The 18,755-nt window shown below is 38.4% G+C and overlaps 1 protein-coding gene across 1 annotated transcript in view; it reads left to right on the plus strand.

The window, feature by feature from the left end:
* The window catches only part of Su(var)3-3 (lysine-specific histone demethylase Su(var)3-3), an 801,787-nt gene that overhangs the window by 111,761 nt on the left and 671,271 nt on the right, over nt 1-18,755 (plus strand). The window lies entirely within an intron of this gene.

Here is an 18,755-nt window from a genome sequence, read left to right on the forward strand (position 1 = left end):
TAATAAAGTTAATTAAATAAAATAATTGGAAGTGGTATGTTGTTTGGTTTTTAGGAGCATTAGCAACTAAGGCCATATTGCTCTGGGGATATGCGGTGGTCATTCCCTGACCTTTCCACATCCTCTGTATTTGGTGGTCACGGGCTCAAACCCCGGTCTAATCAAGAAGCATGTGCTACGCACTGCTGCTCCTACCCACCTGGCTACGGAGGCACCATGGTATGTTGTAGTTCACACTTTCTCCAACAGATGGTGGTACAGAGATTGTCTCCTAGGCTGACAATTTGTAACAACCAGTTTCATTAGTAGTGTGATATTCTGTGTCACAATTTTGCAATGGATCAACAAACAAATATAAAATTTTGCTTTAAACTGGGAAAATCTACAACAGAAACATATGAAATGTTAAAAACTATTTATGGTGATGAAACGATAAGTCATGCCAGAGTGCTTGAATATTATAAGCTGTTCAAAGACAGACATGAGGATGTTCGTGATGATTCAAGAAGTGGGCATCTGTCGACCTCTTGAAATGAGGGTGGGGTTGCAAAAATTTGAGAAATTGTGGCAAGAGATTGTTATTTGACCTTCAGAATGATGTCTGATGAATTGGATGTGAATAAGGATATGATTCGTCAACTTCTGCATGAAGATTAAGGGGAACAGAAGGTCTGTGCTGCACAGACTCACAAATGAGCAGGAGTAACAAAGAGTTTCATCATATTATCCTTTTATATGACAGAAAACGTATTATCATATTATCCTTTTATATGACAGAAATCCAGACTTGTCAAGATGTTTCTAATTTCCTCGATTCTATTGTCACTGGAGATGAGTGCTGAGTGAGTACCATGCAGTGGACTTCAAAATCATCACCCAAGATGTCCAGCAGGTTTTGTTTACAGATGTCCAGGTTCAAGACAATGCCGATTATGTTTTTAAACAAACAGAGTGTGATTCACAAGGAATTTGTACCCGAGAGGGAAAAGAGTCAATACTGCATTCTACATACAGGTGGGTGCTTCAAAGATTATTGAAGTGCATTTTCCAGGTGAAGCCACAATTTCAAGAGAAATGCATCTGGTTCTTGTTGGATGACAGTGTTCCCTCCCATTGCCCACTTGTTATTAAGACATTTTTGACAAAACATGGCATTGTACTCTTCTGATCTACCACCAGTGGACTTCTTCTTTCCCTAGGTGAAAACTGCCCTCAAAGGAAATTTCAGAATGTTCATAAATAAAAATGTAACTGCCAAACTGAACATCATCTCTTTTTCTGACTCTTCTCACGAATTTTTAGAACAGTCTAATAAGTGCATTAAATCACATGGTGATTACTTTGAATAAAAATAAAACCGTGACAAATGGGCCTGGAGTACTGGGGTCCATAGTTTAACGAATAGATATTTATTGTATACCCAGTATACAATTGTACTTATATTTCATTTTATACTGGGTATACAATAAATATCTATTCGTTAAAAATAAAACCATTTTTGAGCTCCTCTAACTTCGTGTTCTTCTTATTGCACCAGTCCGGGTACTTTATTGCCACACCAAATGGACTCAACATTATGCTGGTAATCCGTCAGTTGAGTGTACTGTTTTAGAATCTGTGTGTTTTTTAACCAAGAGCATAACTCCTTTCCCCTGACTCCTGTCCTGTCCTTTTGGTACACATGTCACAGAGCAATTTGGAATAATACCATAATTTAAATTTAATTAATATCATGAATTGCAGCCTTACTCCAAGAGCCTTCATTAGCAGCTAAATTATGTTTACAAAGGAACTATTTACATGATTTTTATATTTAAAATTAACTTTAGGTCAGTATAATTTTAACATGATTAATTTCTTGATTTTATATCATTACAGATATGGGACACAGAAAGAAACTAAACTAAATGAACTTGATAATACAGCTAACAGGAGATATAGCTAAAATTTTAGCTGCTATTGAGGCTCTTTGACTAGGGTAGCAACAATTTGCATTAGTGAAATTTAAATTATTGTATTTATTCAAAATATACTGTCAAATGTACATAATAGTTTATGCATACAGTGAAGTGTGTTTGTGTATGTGTGCTGTAGGTATTTAATGGCACATAAGCTGCAGTGGATGTAGTGCACCTTGTAGTGAAGTATGAGGGTGGTTCAATAAAGAATCGCCTTCACCTACTTCCACATATCGCAGTCATGATATTTTGCGTGTAGCATCATACATATCTCTGTTTGTTTTTCTCTTACAGAGCTGAACGTGTGACAAAGTAGCACCATGGACAAAGTTGAAGCCAGAGCTGTAATCCAGTATCTGTTCTTGAAGGGAACATCTCCTAAAGAAATCCACAAGGAGATGACTGCTTTATATAAGGATGAAGCTCCATCCTATGGCATAGACAGTTTAGGTGTAGTCGAACATCAGAAGAATCTGAGCTCATTCCAGGTCGTCCCCATTCAGCCATTGATGACAGCATGATCAGAAAAGTGGAGTCGTTAATTGTAGAAGATTGCCAGATATTTGTGCGTGAATTGTCCGAGTAGGTGAAGATTAGTGTGGGCTCTGTTGAAACAGTCCTTCATGACCAACTCCATTTGTGGAAATTGAGTGCAAGATGGATTTCCCGATTATTGACTGGTTTTCAGAAGGCTGATCGACAACAGAAATCACAAGAGTTGTTAGCCCTGTGCCAAAAAAATGAGGAAGACTTTTTCTCTCGTCTAATCACTCAGGATGAAAGTTAGATACACCCTGAAAGTAAAAAGCAGTCCATGGAATGGCGACATCATTGTCCCCCCCCCCCCCCAAAAGAAGGAAAGGGTCCAAGCGTTAGCAGGAAAGGTCTTGCTGACAGTGTTTTGGGATGAGAAGGCATAATAATGACTGATTACCTGCCGAAAGGTAGAACAATTACAAGTGCCTATTATGCTAACTTACTCAGAAAATTACGGGAGAATTCAAAACATGTAGATGTGGCATGCTGTCCAAAGGTGTGAGAATGCTTCAAAACAATGCCCCAGTTCACACTTCTGAAATTGCAACAACACAAGCGGCCACTTGTGGATATGAAATACTGCCCGATCCAGCCTACTCACCCAATCTTGCACCATTGGATTTCTTGTTTCCTTCCCTCAAAGCCGAGGCACTCATTTCTGCAACAGAGTCATAGTTCAAAGACCAACCTCACAACTTCTACAAAAACAGTATCCGTATCCTCATCCACAAATGTGTAAATCTGCATGGTGGCTATGTAGAAAAGGACTAAAACCTTTACCAAGAATCAACAGTCTAGCACCTCTGCAGCTAGATCAGAGTGATTCTTTATTGAACCGCCCTCGTATGTTCTTCAGGTGATTCTATGCCTGTGTATGACCATTTCCATTTCCATCTAAATCAAATTATGTATTTTCTATTTAAGTGCATGGTTTTGCCTATATTCAAAGCTGTCCTCCAATGCCATTTAGTATTAGTAAGACTGACTGATGTAAGAAGCAGATTTTTTCTACATCAGCCAAAAATAAATAAATATAATAATAAAATTCAAATAAATTGTAATATTCATATTATTCCCATTCCCACAAAGGTAGTAGTAGTAATAGAGGCATGTGATGCAAGTAAGCAAGCATATGAGCTTATGTAATATCAGCCAAAAAAAAAAATTTCACGCAACCATTCCCTCTAAAAGTTTGTACAGTTCCTCCTTGAATTTATTTAAGCTGTCAACTTCCACAACGACAGAGAGAAGTTTGTTCCAGCAATTAACCACCCGTTGGCTAAAGGCAAATTTCCACAAATCTATTCTACAACTGTCATTCCTCTATTTGAATTTGACCACTCGGTTCGTAATCTGAGCTACTGAAAGAATCTCATCAGAATTCAGCTTGCTGAACCCATTCAAGGCCTTATACTCCTCAATCAGATCACCTCACAAGTGCCTGGTCTCCAGCTGCTGAAATTTGCAGAACATTAGCCTTTCTTTGTTCCCCTCACCAATCTTGTTGCCCTTCTCTGTACATGCTCAAGCAACTCTACATCCTTCCTAAAATGAGGCCTCCAGACCTGTATGCAGTACTCAGAGCATTGCCTGACCATTGCCTTATACAAAGGGATAATCACCTCCTGTTCTGCTAAAAAAATTCCTGTATATCATTGACAATACCCCATGACCTGCTCAGGCAGCCTGTCTGCATCTGCATTGCTCAGAAAACTTCATATCTAATTGCACAATCGCTCCCAGGTCTTTTTCATTTTCTACCACCCTAAGTGTAGTACCACACAGTTGGTACTTTTCCTGGGATTATACTTCTACCCACATGCAGTACTTTACATTTGTCAATGTTAAACTTCAATTGCCACTTCCCAGCCCATCTTCCCAGATTTGCTAGATCCTGTTGCAGTAGCACACTGCCATTATTGTCATTAACAACATCGCAAATCTTAGTATCATCTGCAAACTTTGACACTAAGCCTGATATACCTTCATCAGTATCATTGATAAATATACAAAACAACACTGGGCCCAACACCAAAACCGGGGGAACTCCACTAATATCATTAGTCCACAAAGAGCAGCTTCCATTGATTACCACCCTCTGTCTTCTCCCACTCAACCACCCTTTTATCCATTGTAGCAACTTACCCTTAATACCATACTGCTCCAATTTGTACAGTAATCTTCCATGTTCAAAAGTGTCAAAAGCTTTCCTGAAATCAAAATTAATTTTTGCATCTAGTTCCTTTGTAACCACATCATAGTATCCAATCAAATTTGCCAGACAAGACTTTCCCTTAACAAATCCATGGTGTGTCTGAATTATTGTTGAAATCTTGTCTAGATGATCCTACAGTGCATCTTTAACCAGTGATTCCATTATTTTACCCGGAACAGAAGTTAAACTAACTGGTCTGTAATTACTCCTGTCACCCTTAGATCCCCTTTGTGATCTGGGGACACATTTACACATCTCCAGTCCATGGGGACTGGAGATGTGTAAATGCCACCTCTTTTGCTACCTCCTTTAATATAACTGGATAGATCCCATCCACCCCAGGTGCCTTTCTTATGTTTAACTTCAGCAATTTCTTCTCCACTTTGCTCTCAGTTATTACAAAATCCTCAAGCACTCTGTTACAGTTTGATAAACTTCTGGAATTTTCCTCCCTAAATAACTCCTCATGTGTGAATGTAGATGCAAAATACTCATTCAGATTATCATTTATCTGAGCAGGATCATCAACAGGTGAACCGTTGATATCAAGTGGACCAATCTGATTCATCCCCTTTCTTTTAGAGTTTATATAAGTAAAGAAGTCCTTGCTGTTATTCTTAGCATTCTTTGCCAAAGATTTCTTGTAATCTGCCTTTGCTTGGCTAATCTCCTTTGTGACTTGATTACAGACTAGCTTATAACTGCCATAGGCTTCTGTGTCGCTTAATAATTTATATGCATTCCATGCATTTCTCTTCTCTGCCACGAGCCTGATTAATTCATCTGACATTCATTTAGACCTAAACCTTGAACAGTATTTAGTTGGTATGAAAAGCCTGTATCCTCCAAGATTAAGTCCCTGAAGGCTTCCCATTTAGAATTCACCGTTGGTAATGTCATCAGTTGATCCCACTGTATAGATTTTAAAAACTCTCTGAGACCACTGTAGTCACCTTTACAAAAGCAAAAACCCTTCCCCTTACCCCTGATGATAGTTACGTCTTTAAGTAAATCCCGCACAGTACACTGTGATCACTGCCACCTGGTGGTTCCTTTATCTGCAGATTCATAACGCATGAAGAATCACTGGTAATAATCAGATCAAGAGTATTACTTCCTCTGGTTGCCTCTTGAACATGCTTCTACAGAAAACAATCATCCAATAAATCCACAAAAATCTTGTAAATGTGTGAGTGACCAATCCACAAGTTCCAGTCAATATCTGGGATGTTAAAATCCCCCATTATTACACAATCTGATTTACTAGCCCATTATATTTCTCTGTACAATTGTTTGTTGTACTTATTAGAGTCATTAGGCCTATAACACACTCCTCTTCTCATTTTTGCTTTCTCAGTGCTTATGTCACACCAAACAGAATCAACATTGCACTGTCCATCTATGTCACCTGGATGGGCTTCCCTAGATTTTATGTTTTCCTTAATTTACAACATAACCCATCCTCCTTTCCTATCCTGGCTATCCTTTCTGTACACATTGTACTCCCCAAATTCCACTTCTGCATTCCTAATATCTGTGTGACCTCATGTCTCTGATATCCCAACCATATCTGCCTTTGATGTTTTGACCAGCACTTCAAATTCATCAAATTTATTTACTATACTTCTAGCATTGGTTTACATGCACATACTCTTATTCTTAGTTACCCTAACAGAGCCCATGTATTTATTTGTTTCATGATGACTGCCATCAGTCCCTTAAATCCCCAGCACTCCACCTTCCAGGCCACTGCTCATTCTAATAGAATTAGTGCAAGAATCACTTTCACCTCTGCCTGCAGCTACTTTTAACCTTTTAATCTGTGAATCCTCCTCCCACCTCCAGCTAGCAGTTTTCCGACCCACCTAATGCTGCCTCAATAGCATCAGCAAACACTCTTTCATCCCCTTCTATTTAAGTGTATCCCATCCCTTTAGAAGCAGTCTCTCCTGTTAACAAGCACAGACCATGCTGAGAAAAATTCTACCCCAAATTGATTGATAAGGCTCTCATCATATATTCCCCCCTATTGTGTCTGGGCAAAATTGCAGACACTTTCAAATTTAACCCTAACTCATGACTTTTTTTCATCATTGACTTACACGTTTTTCAACATTGACCTGTTAAGTAAATCTGCAGATCTCCTACTCTCAATGTCATTAGTGTAAACATGTACAACAATATCAACCTTTGTGCCCTTAAAAGATGGATATCTGCTCTACATCATCATGAACGTTTGCCCCTGGCAGACATACCCTGGTCTTAGTCCATCTTTCCTTTTTACACAATATATTACCCATCTCTCTCTCTCTCTCTCTCTCTCTCTCTCTCTGACAATAGAGTCACCAACAATAACTAACTTCTGTGGGTGCAATGCATTCTGCCTTGGAGATTGCTGCCATGTTACCTGATGATCAAGAGTGAGCTCTGGCATTGAGTTGGGCAGCTGAGAACTTGTTGGGCCCCTCATATTAATTTCTTCGAGGGCATCTTCCCTACACCTCAATCTCTCATAGACTCCTGTCACAATGCTGAGTTGGTGCCTAATATATAGACCCTCTCTGCACCTATCACACACAATGACATCCTCCTTGGATAGATAATGTTCTGTTTCAGAGAGTTTGACAAAAATTTCATAAGTGGCACAATTTTTTAGGCTGTGGTTCATTGGAGAATCCTCCCCCCTCAGTTCTCCCCCGAGTCACAGTACTCCTGCCACTTTGTGCCCAATGCTTTTCTGCTCTAGTCTGGGGCATGATATTGAAAATAATAAGATCAATAAATTTAATTAATTAATTATCAATACTACACTATCTAATAGAATCCTAAATGTAGTGATACATATTACGCTATCTAATTTTACGTTAGAGCTTTTTTTTTTTTTTTTATGTGAACCCCAAACACGAGAGGTATTAGAACCTATGGTACTTAGTACCATGCTTGGGTTGGAGGTTGAGAAGATATTTGTTGACATTGGACTTGAACTTCTGTAGATGTAATTTTCAGGAAATACATATGATGGAAGGTTGTTCCAGAAAACGGCAGTTGAATGAATAAATGAGGAAGATGAAAAGTTGGCTCTGTGGATTTGAAGTTGGACAGTAAATGGATGTTGGCTGTTGGCGACATGTGTTCGGACTGTTTTGAAAGAGAGAGCGGGAATTATAGAAGCCAATTCAGAAGAACAGTGCCCATGGAAGTATCTGTAGAAGAGGCACGCAGCAGAAACAGTACGTCTATGAGAAAGCGAGTGGAGAGACACTGTTAGAGATGAATCATTAATTAACCTAACTGCCCTCTTCTGAATGGAATCAAGAAGCCTGAAAGAGGTTTTGGGGGGCACCACCACCACCCCAGATGTGCAACAATGTTCCATGGCAGGGCGGATTTGCGATTTGTACATAGTGAGCAGCTGTTTGGAAGAAAAGTAACGCCGAGAACGAAAGAGAAACCAAGTTTTTTAGATGCAGAGGAAGCAATATTTGTAATGCGCTTGTGCCAAGAGAGATTAGAAGTCAGGGTAATCCCCAAAAGATATACACCTAATTCTGTTTTTACACGATAGATACGTTCCTGAAAAATACGTGTAAAAAAAATTCGTGTAAAAAAAGACGTATTTATGGAAGAAAAGAAGATTTGTTCCGGATCTAAAAAAATCAGTAAAAATAATTTTAAAAAAAACACATAAAATATTCGTTTTAAGCTTATTATTTTATTTCAACAAAATACACATGTAATAATATGTAATTAAAATGTACGAAAATAAATTTGTATGCATATGAAATGAAAAAAAATTCTTCATGAACAAAAAAAATCTGTTTTACATATAACAAGATTTTATTCATTTTCCACTTTCTGATAATAAACGGCGCATACGTTTGCGTACGACTGGAATATCACTGCCATCACTAGAAATGTTGTGGACATCGTCTTCTTCCTCTATTAATGAAATTCTTTCTGTGATCTCTTCAGCAAAATCAGCACGAATCTCCTCTGGTGCTGATGTTTCACCGGTTTTACGAACGAATTCAGTTATTAATCGTTGTGTTCGTGTTTTGGTTAGTCCGTTATATAATTCTCTGTAAGAGGCTGTCAACAACTTCAGTTCGCGTTGAAACTTCCCAGCGCGTTCCTCATTAGGGTCATGTTTGACAAAATGATTACCTAATTTTCTAGCCAGTTCCAGACCTTCTTTTATTAAATCTGCATTTAGAACAGGATCATTTTCTTCATTATCACTACGTTCTGTGGGATAAGGAGTCCCAAGGACAACCTCTAATATTTCATCTTCGCTTAGGGCTTTGTCGGTTAACAATTCATCAATATCTTCAAACGATAGATCATCGAATCCTTCTCCACCAATTTTGTGTGCCATTGTAATGATGTTGGGAAATTCGGTCGTATTAGGGATGATGGGATCTTTGCTTTTTACACATTGTGGCCAAACCGCTTTCCAACACGCATTTAAAGTTGCTGGTTTTAATTCAGTTAACGCTAATCCAACTTGATTGATACAATCCATAATTGAGAATTTCTTCCACACATCAATGACTGTTAGTGTTTCATCATTCAGTTTGTCCAAAACGTGTTGGAATGTTCGTTTTACGTAGTATGTTTTAATTGTCGCAATTATACCTTGGTCTAGCGGTTGTATCAAAGATGTAGTATTAGGTGGCAGAAATAAAATTTGTACATTTGGGTGTTCCAAGACAGGATGGCCGGGTGCATTGTCAAGAATCAGAAGAACTTTAAATTCGAGACTTTTCAAATTCAAATAACGTCTGACTTCTGGGACGAAACATTTGTTGAACCATTCTGTAAAAATAGTAGTGGTCACCCAGGCCTTCTTGTTTGCCATCCAGTGAACAGGCAATTTATTGATATCTACACCTTTCATTGAACGTGGGTTTAGGGCTCGATTTACCAGCAGTGGTTTCAACATACGATCTCCTGAAGCGTTGGAGGAAAATAATAAGGTCACACGATCCTTAGCTACCTTAAAACCACCAGCAGTTTTCTGCGATTTGGCTACATACGTTCTGTTCGGCATTCGTTTCCAGAAGAAACCAGTTTCATCTGCATTCCACACTTGATCAGGAGTGTATCCTCCATCTTCAATAATTTTTGCAAGTTCCTGCGGGAATACTTTAGCAGCCGATTCATCTGGAGATGCAGTTTCACCTTTAATTTTTATATTATGAAGAGCATTCCTTTTAAGAAACCCTGTCATCCAACCTGTACTCGCAGAAAATTCATACTTTCTGTTTAACTGAGATGAAGTGCTTGGCTCCTTTTCTTTAATCTGTCTGTAAATTCTTAGTGCTGTTTGCTTGATGGCATTTCCATCTACTGGTACTCTTTTTTTGTGACTGATCTTCTATCCACATTACCAGGGCCTTTTCCATTTTTTCCTTGACAATATCTCTTGTATATGATGATGAATTAACACTTACTTTTGTTCCAGAACATACCGACTTCCTAATTGCAGCTTCATTTTTCTTAATAGTTCTTACGGTAGCTTCATGTACACCAAAATGCCTTCCTACAGACGTAGCCCCTTGTCCAGTTGCAAGACGATCTAAAATTTGAATTTTAAGTTCCAAAGAAATCGCTTTCCTTTTCATTTTGGTAATAGGCGAATTATTCGACATTATATAAGGGCTACCGAAAAATATCTCAGTTATAATTAATAAAAAAAGGTATGAAAATTTTGTAAACTTACAATTTATTGACTATCGGCAAAATTGATAAATTTATATGTGCACAAATTTCACTAAAGATTCTTTCACTTTGAAATAGAGCTTACTACTACATGTCTGCTGAAGATACAATGCACGAATACCGTAGATGTGCACAAAATTAATAAAAACGTTGATGATTCATAGATACCTAGACGTAAACATTGGTAAGCAAAAGCACGCGTTTCAAAATGCAAACACTAGCTGTTATCCAATCTATTGATGCGTGTAATATAGAAATGATACTAATATGCCACAAATAAAAAAAAAATTTCTTAGAATTTAGGCAAAAAAAAATTCATAGAAATCGTGTTAAATCAAAATGACTCGCGTAAAAAGAGAATGAAATATTTATTTTGAATTCGTGTTAAACCAAATTCGTGTAAAAAAAGTTCGTGCAAAAACAGAATTAGGTGTATATCATTTTGCCTAGAAATCGGAGTGTCGCTAAAGATAAGCATAGGAGCAGAAGAATCCTTTTTGCGAGATATAAGACAAGACCGAGTTCTAGAAGGGTTAAAATCAACTAAGTTGTCTTTGCCCCACTGGAGAATTACCTGAAGATTGGCATTTAAGGAAATGGTAGCAGATTTTCGAGAAGTTGAAGCTGATTGAGCAGGACAAGATTTCACAAGATGGAAAGTGGAATGCAGTGTGCTATCATCAGCAAAACTATGATAGGATTTCCAGTCAATGGAAGAAGGTCATTAATATACAAGAGGAAAAGAGTGGGGGAAAGAACTGAACCTTGGGGCACACCAGCATTAGTGGAAGTTAGAAGACAGAGAGCCATCTACCATCACCCTCAGTGAGCGATCAGAGAGAAAACTGGATAACCAATTACTAAAAACAGTTGGCAAACCATAGGATGGAAGCTTGTTTAGAAGACCTTTATGCCAAACACGATCAAAAGCCTTTGAGATGTCAAGAGCAACTACTTGTGTTTCACCAAACCTTTCCATTGAATTAGTCCATAAATGGGTAACATAAGCCAGAATATCACCAGTGGATCGACACTGACGGAATCCATACTGGCGATCGTTGATCAGGTGGAAGGTTTCTAGATAGTTTAAGAGTTGGCGGTTAATTGATTTCTCCATTACTTTAGAAAGAGTAGAAGTAATTGCAATGGGACGATAATTGGATGGGAGGGATTTGTCACCCTTTTTAGGAACTGACTGTATATGAGCAAATTTTCAAGCAGAAGGAGAAACACCTTTGGAATAAGAAAGTGAAAAAAAAAAGGTGGCAAAGAATAGGAGTAAGTTCAGGAGCACAGGTTTTGAGAAAAAGTGGAGAAATACCATCAGGACCTGGAGCTTTCTTAGCATCGAGATTCATCAAAGTCCTTCTGATATCCTTTTGACGGAAGACCACAGGAGGCATTGAATGCAGCTTGTTGGGAATGGTGGGAGGTGTTTTACCAAGATCATTAATACATGAGCTGGAAGAAATATGGGATGCTAGCAGGTCAGCTTTATCCTTGGCTGAAGTGACAACAGAACCATCTGGTTTGGACAGAGGTGGGAGCAGAGATGGGCAAAATTTGCGGCCAATAGCTTTGGCAAGAGACCAGAATGCTCGGCTACCATTATGGCAAGAAGCAAGTTTTCTACTCTTAGCCTGTTCAAACTCTAGTTTGGACTGATTAATAACTGCTTTACAATTGTTACGAGCTTTGGTGTAGGCAGAAAATGAAACTGAAGAATTAGAAACAAGCCAATTACGATATGCAACATTCTTCTATTGAACAGCCTTAGCACATTTATTGGAAAACCAAGGTTTAGATAAAGGTCGCGATTTTAAAGTGGAGTGTGGGATAAAGGATTCCATTCCTGCAAGAATAATTTCACTGACACGATCTGAGCAAACTTTGACATCAGAAGTTTTGAAACAGTAATCCGACCATGGAAAAGAAGTCTCGCAGGTCATCCCATTTTGCATTCTTGTAATGCCAAACAACACGAGGTTGGGAAGGAATAGCCATGAGATAAAGGTTCCATTGGAGAAGAGACAATCACCAAGTTGTGATCTGAAGTGCCTAAAGGACCTCTCACTTCAACTGTGTACTTAGAAGGGTTGTTTGTGAGAAAAAGATCAAGTATATTGGCTGTATGATTAGGATTGTCCGGTATTCTTGTAAGTAAATGAACAATCTGTGCTAGCTCAATAGTAGTTGCAAAAGCCTCAGCATCTCGACTTGCTGGGTCGGTGTGACTAGAAAACAGAAGCCAGCTGGAGTTGTGAACATTAAAATCACCAAGGAAAATTACCTCACTGTTAAGAAAGTTGGACTGGAGAAAGTCAAGTTGCAAAGAGAGGAAGTCGAAGAGCTCCAAGTGATTAGTGGAGTTGGGAGAACGGTAGCGACAACAGGTGAATTTGACACAATGACATAGAGAGATTTTAAGCCAGAGAAGATCAAAGAGAGGAGATTCCAAATTGCGAAGTCTGTGACAGGGAATGTCAGAACGTATATATGCACAAGTACCACCTTTGAGGCGAAAGGAATCATACAGCAAATAATTTGGGCATCTGAGATGAGCAGTAGTTGAATAAACCGATAACTGAGATTCTGTCAGAAAAAGTGCATGGGGTTTGGCAGACTGAAAGTGGAAATGGACATCGTTGAGATTAGAATTGAGACCACTATATTTGTGAAATGAATTAGGAAGTGCTTGGGAGGTTTATATCTTTTCGCAGATAAGCTTGCTCTATTAGTTTGACAATTCATGGTGTATTCAATAGTAGGAAAAAGTAGGTGGGACATGCTGTATGAAGTAATGAAATTTTTGGATATGACGTACGCATGGTAAGAATATACCCAGATCATTGACATAACGTGCCCTCGACAATGCTCCTCGCATACACACTACTCGGACTCCCTCCAGTCACTATCTGTCAGAGTAGAGGTAGCAAGATTATACACTAGCTGATCCAGAAGCCTCCTAGAGAGCTACCAATAGGTTCGGTCCGGTGTACTAACTAGCGGTCGGCCTACGAACACCGTTTTAGAGCTGTACCCTCGAAATGTAAGGAATATTGGATCTCGCCACGACGTTCTCATAACCTCAAAAGTCATCAGTCATACTGCATAATGGAAGAGATAGGGAAGGGTTGACCGGAACTTAGCTCTAGAGACTAAACATGAGTTCCACCACTTCAAACCTCCAATAAGCAAAGTTGTGGTATTTCACCGGTTGATGAGAGTCATCTACCACCTAGTATTGCCTGGTAACATAGAGGGGTGGCATTCCTCCATGTGGTGTGGGCGCCACACCTCGACCCCTGCTTGCGTTGGTTCTCACCTCGGTGGTCACCCACCATGCACTTGTGCATGGAGGTTATACCCAGGATTACTAACAGTCCCACCATCGTGAAGGTGCAAGCAGAGGATTTGGCTGTCAGAGATGGTCCGGACTTCGCCGAAATTGGGTCCACTTGACTTGAGTGTCACCCGAATATCAGTTCCATCAGCGTTTTAGACTCTCAGGTAGCAAGTACAGCTTGTCTGACCTATCTGACCTATTTACCACAATTAAAAATTTGAATTCCTTACCACTCTCTATACGAAAACAGTGGCTGCAAGATTCGAACGAAACAACAATTTTATGTTTATTAAGTAGTAACCTACAAAAACTCTTTCTAAATTAAAAATAAAAATAACCAGCGTATCTAGAACTATAAGGCTACTTATAAAGTACAATATAATATAACAATTAAGTAAATAAAACAGCAAACACTTATCACTTTTTTTGGAGCCTGTAAAATTCACAGCTGGAATTTGTAAAGAGTTAGTGCTCTCTTCAATCAACCGATATTGCTTTAAAGTCAGATCCACTGCCTCCACCACATTAGGAGGCAACTTATTCTAATATTTGACAGCTCCTGCCCATAAGTGAACTTCCTGATATCCAGTCTTCTGTTATTCCTTGTGATTTTATATTTGTGTCTCCTGATTTGTATCTCACCTGTGAAGGAAAACAGACCTTCCTCATTCATTTGGCTCATTCACTTCAGTGCATTATACACCTTGATTAGCTCTCCCCTTATGTGTCTGGTTGCCAAACTTTGCATTCCACACCTTTTAAGCTGTTCATCATATGTGTGTCACTTTGCACTCATTGTCTATCTAGTTTCCCCTTTCTGAACCCTCTTTAGAAGTTTTATGTCTTTTTTTTTAGGTGTTTCCTCCAGGTCTGAGTAAGATATATTCCAAATGTGGTCTAACCATCATCTTGTATAGAGGGGTAATGATATCCTTCTCCCTAATAGTAAAGGCCTTATAAATCATTAGACAGGACACCATCTACCTTCCTAGCTGCCTGGATGGAGTTTGAAACCAATCAGTGACAAAAGAACCTATTGAGATCTTTTTAAGCATGGCTAGGTTAAAAATATATGGCTGTGGAAAAGGTTTCTGGCAATAGAGTGCATTCCTCATATTTGATAGTCCAGGTATCAGTGTTAATTAATGAATTAATGAATGTAGGTCAGTACAACACATCAGTGTTTAAATACAAATCAGAATATTCACCCATGTATTTTATGTTAAATTCTTTCTAAACTTTTTGTGCATGAATGTAATCTAATCAGATATATCACTTTCATTTAATATGCTATAAAATTTAGCTTTTTCAGGTAATTTAGTTTCTTTGCATTTTTCTAACATGTATACCCATTTTATAATCACATGGGTACACACCTTTTGATATTACTAAATCTAACTTATCTTCTGAAAAGTACTTTTTTATGTTTTTCAATTGATCTTTTTTAAGATTACTAGCAAGGTTATCTATATTAGTTCCCATAAATCTGAATGAATCTATAAATCTCAAAAATGTCTTGGTAGTTGTTGCTTAGAGTTTCTTCATAATCTATGAAATATTCATCTTCTTTAAGTTGAATTTTCTTATCAAAACTGATGTTTTTTTTCCCATTTTTGCAGTAACTCTAATAATGTCATCATTAAATCCTAATTTCTTAATAAGTAAGTGTGAATCATAACCACTTAAATTACGTATAATTACTGGAATAAAATCTGGATTTATATACTTCAAATTACAATAACTATGAGCTGTATCTCTAAATTTTCCAGTTAAGTGAACATGTTATCTAACTTTTTGTAATAACTTTCTTTGTCCTTTGATTTTGAATTCACTTGGAATTTCATATCCAAAAAATATGACATATTATTGCATTATAATATTTTATTTGATCTTATGAAAGAGGTAACATATCTTCTTTATATTGTAGATTCTAAATATTGTTTTTACATCTTCAACTAACCATTCTATAAATATTTTAGGAGCATCTACACTTCTGTATAAGCTAGGTGCACTTTATTCATATTCAATATCAGTAACATATTTTATATAATAACAGAAACTCAAAGGTTTATGTTTTTGAAAATTCATTGTGAAATAAGTTTTAGGGTTTGATCTAGCAGTATATATTTTTTCAGAATTACTTTCAAAATCTGCATAAATAACAAATAAAATTTTTAATGAGCGATTATAATTTTTAAAAATCAGTGAATCAGTTTTAGGCATCTTAACTTTTACAGGTTTATGTTCTTCACTATCTTTTTTTTTTTTTTTTTTTTTTAATTTTCTTCCGAATTAAAAATATGTTAAAAACATAAAAGATACATATTTTTTCTTCATGTTTTGACAATTGCGATACTACTAACCTTCACATACTTTTTATCCAACAATAATGTTCTTTAATAATGCTGTTTTCATCTGTAACTTGTTTCTTCATATAGAATAGAATCACATGGTTATCTAGTTTACTTTTAGTTCTGTAAAGGACGAACTGAACTTTTTTCATAATGATAAATATTAATAGAAATATTGTTTTGATTTTCAAATTTAGGAATGCTATCTAGTTCTGATTTTCTATGATTATACAGGGTGTCTCAAAAATATTGGTACAAACGTTTAGGGGAGGTAGGTAACATCTAAAGGAATGTTAATCGCATAGGAACCCATAACCGGAAACGTCACTGGAAAGTAGTAGCAGAGGCACAAGAAGCAGAAATGACACAAGACAGTAATTAGTGGCAAACATTTATTTGACATAATATTAACAATGGAGTACGAGATGGATGCATTTCATGATGTTACAACAGATGCTCGAAGGTTCCACCACAATGCATGCGTGACACCGATGCAGCATGGATTGGCGGACATGGTCGAACACACCTGGAGTTTCTTTGACAGTAGCAGCAGTGCAGACGAGTCTCGCCACGAGATCCATTTCTGTCTCCACAGGCGATTCATACATGATAGATTTGAGGCCCCCCCCCCCACAGAAAAAAATTAAGGCTTGATAAATCAATTGAGCATGGGGGGGCCAGGCAACGGGTCCACCATGGCCAATCCATCGATGTCCAAAATGCCTGTTCAAATGGTCACGAACACACCTTCCATAATGGGCAGGCGCCCCGTCATTTTGAAACCAAATGTTGCATCTCACATTTGCTGGAACATCGTCAAGTAACCCTGGTAGAACTTTCAAGAAAGATCCGATATTTAGCGGAGTTCATGCGGGATGGTAACAGGTATGGGCCGACTAAGCAGTCACCGACCATACCTGCCCACACATTTATTGCGAAGCGATGTTGTGCCACATCGGAGCGCACACCGTGTGGGTTATCGTGAGCCTACACATGAGCATTGTGCTGATTGAATAAGCCTTCCTGAGTGAAATAAGCCTCATCCGTGAACAAAACATACGCTGGAAAATTCAAGTCTTGAACACTTTCTTGGAGAAACCACTGCGCAAAAGTCACATGTGCAGGATGATCTTGGGGGAGCAGTAACTGAACCCTTTGGAGATGAAAGGGATGTAAGGAATCGTGCCGGACATGCTGTACACTTCAACGAGACGCTCCTAAGGTAGAGGCAACGGCATGTGTGCTGGTAGTAGGATTATTCTGGACAGCATTCAACACACTTTCTTCCATGGCGGGAGTTTGCGTCGAACGTGGTCTGCCTGCACTACTCCTGTTACCTCTAAATGGCCCATAATCGCAGAAATTTTGGTGCACACGTGCAAACAAATGGTGGTCCAGTACATATCTGTGTGGGAAGTGTTCATAAATTCATTGACTGGCTCGTCCATTGCCCCCTGCTAATCCATACACTAGGTGCATGTCTGCCAGCTCACAGTTCATATACCGATGCATGCTCTTTGTGCAGCGACTTCTGCTTGAATGAGTAAACCAGAAATTTCCCTCTCGCAAACTGATGAACAGCACCATCTACCGACTTACGGTGACGTTTCCGGTTATGGGTTCCTATGCAATTCACATTCCTTTAGATGTTATCTACCTCCCCTAAACATTTGTGCCAATATTTTTGAGACACCCTGTATATACGGTAGAACCTGGATAAGGAATTTCTGCATAAGAAGTTTTTTATCGTACTAGGTTTGACTCTTAATGCTAGTGTGTCCCCAAGGTTCAGTTCTTTTTCCTACTCTTTTCCTCTTGTATATTAATGACCTTCTTCCATTGACTGGAAATCCTATCCATAGTTTTGCCGATGATAGCACATTGCATTCCACTTTCCATTTTGAGAAACCTTACCCTGCTCAATCAGCTTCAACTTCTCAAATATCCGCTACCAATTCCTTAAATGCCGATCTCCAGGTAATTCTCCAGTGAGTCAAAGACAACTTAGTTGAATTCAATCCTTCTAAAACTCAGTCTTGTCTTATACCTTGCAAAAAGGATTCTTCTGCTCCTGTGCTTATCTTTGGTGACACTCTGATTTCTAGGCAAGTTGATATATCTCTTTTGGGGATTACCCTGACTTCTAATCTCTCTTGACACAAGCACATTATAAATATTGCTTCCTCTCCATCTAAAAAACTTGGTTTTCTCTTATGCTCTCGGCGTTACTTTTCTTCCAAACAGCTGTTCACTCTATACAAATCGCAAAGCCGCCCTACCATGGAATACTGTTTCCACATCTGGGCTGGTGCCCCAAAAACTCTTCTTAGGCTTCTAGATTCCATTCAGAAGAGGGCAGTTAGGTTAATTAATGACTCATCTCTAACAGAGTCTCTCCACTCGCTGTCTCATAGACGTACTGTTTCTGCTGTATGCCTTTTCTACAGATACTTCTGTGGGTACTGTTCTACTGAATTGGCTTCTATAATTCCTGCTCTCTCTGTCAGAACAGTCCGAACATGTGCTGCCACCAGCCAACATCCATTTACTGTCCAACTTCAAACTCACAGAACCAACTTTTCATCTTCCTCATTTATTCATTCAACTGCCGTTTTCTGGAACAACCT

The sequence above is a fragment of the Mastigoproctus giganteus genome, chromosome 8 (assembly GCF_048544385.1).
Source record: "Mastigoproctus giganteus isolate SK-2022 chromosome 8, ASM4854438v1, whole genome shotgun sequence".
NCBI lineage: Eukaryota > Metazoa > Arthropoda > Arachnida > Uropygi > Thelyphonidae > Mastigoproctus > Mastigoproctus giganteus.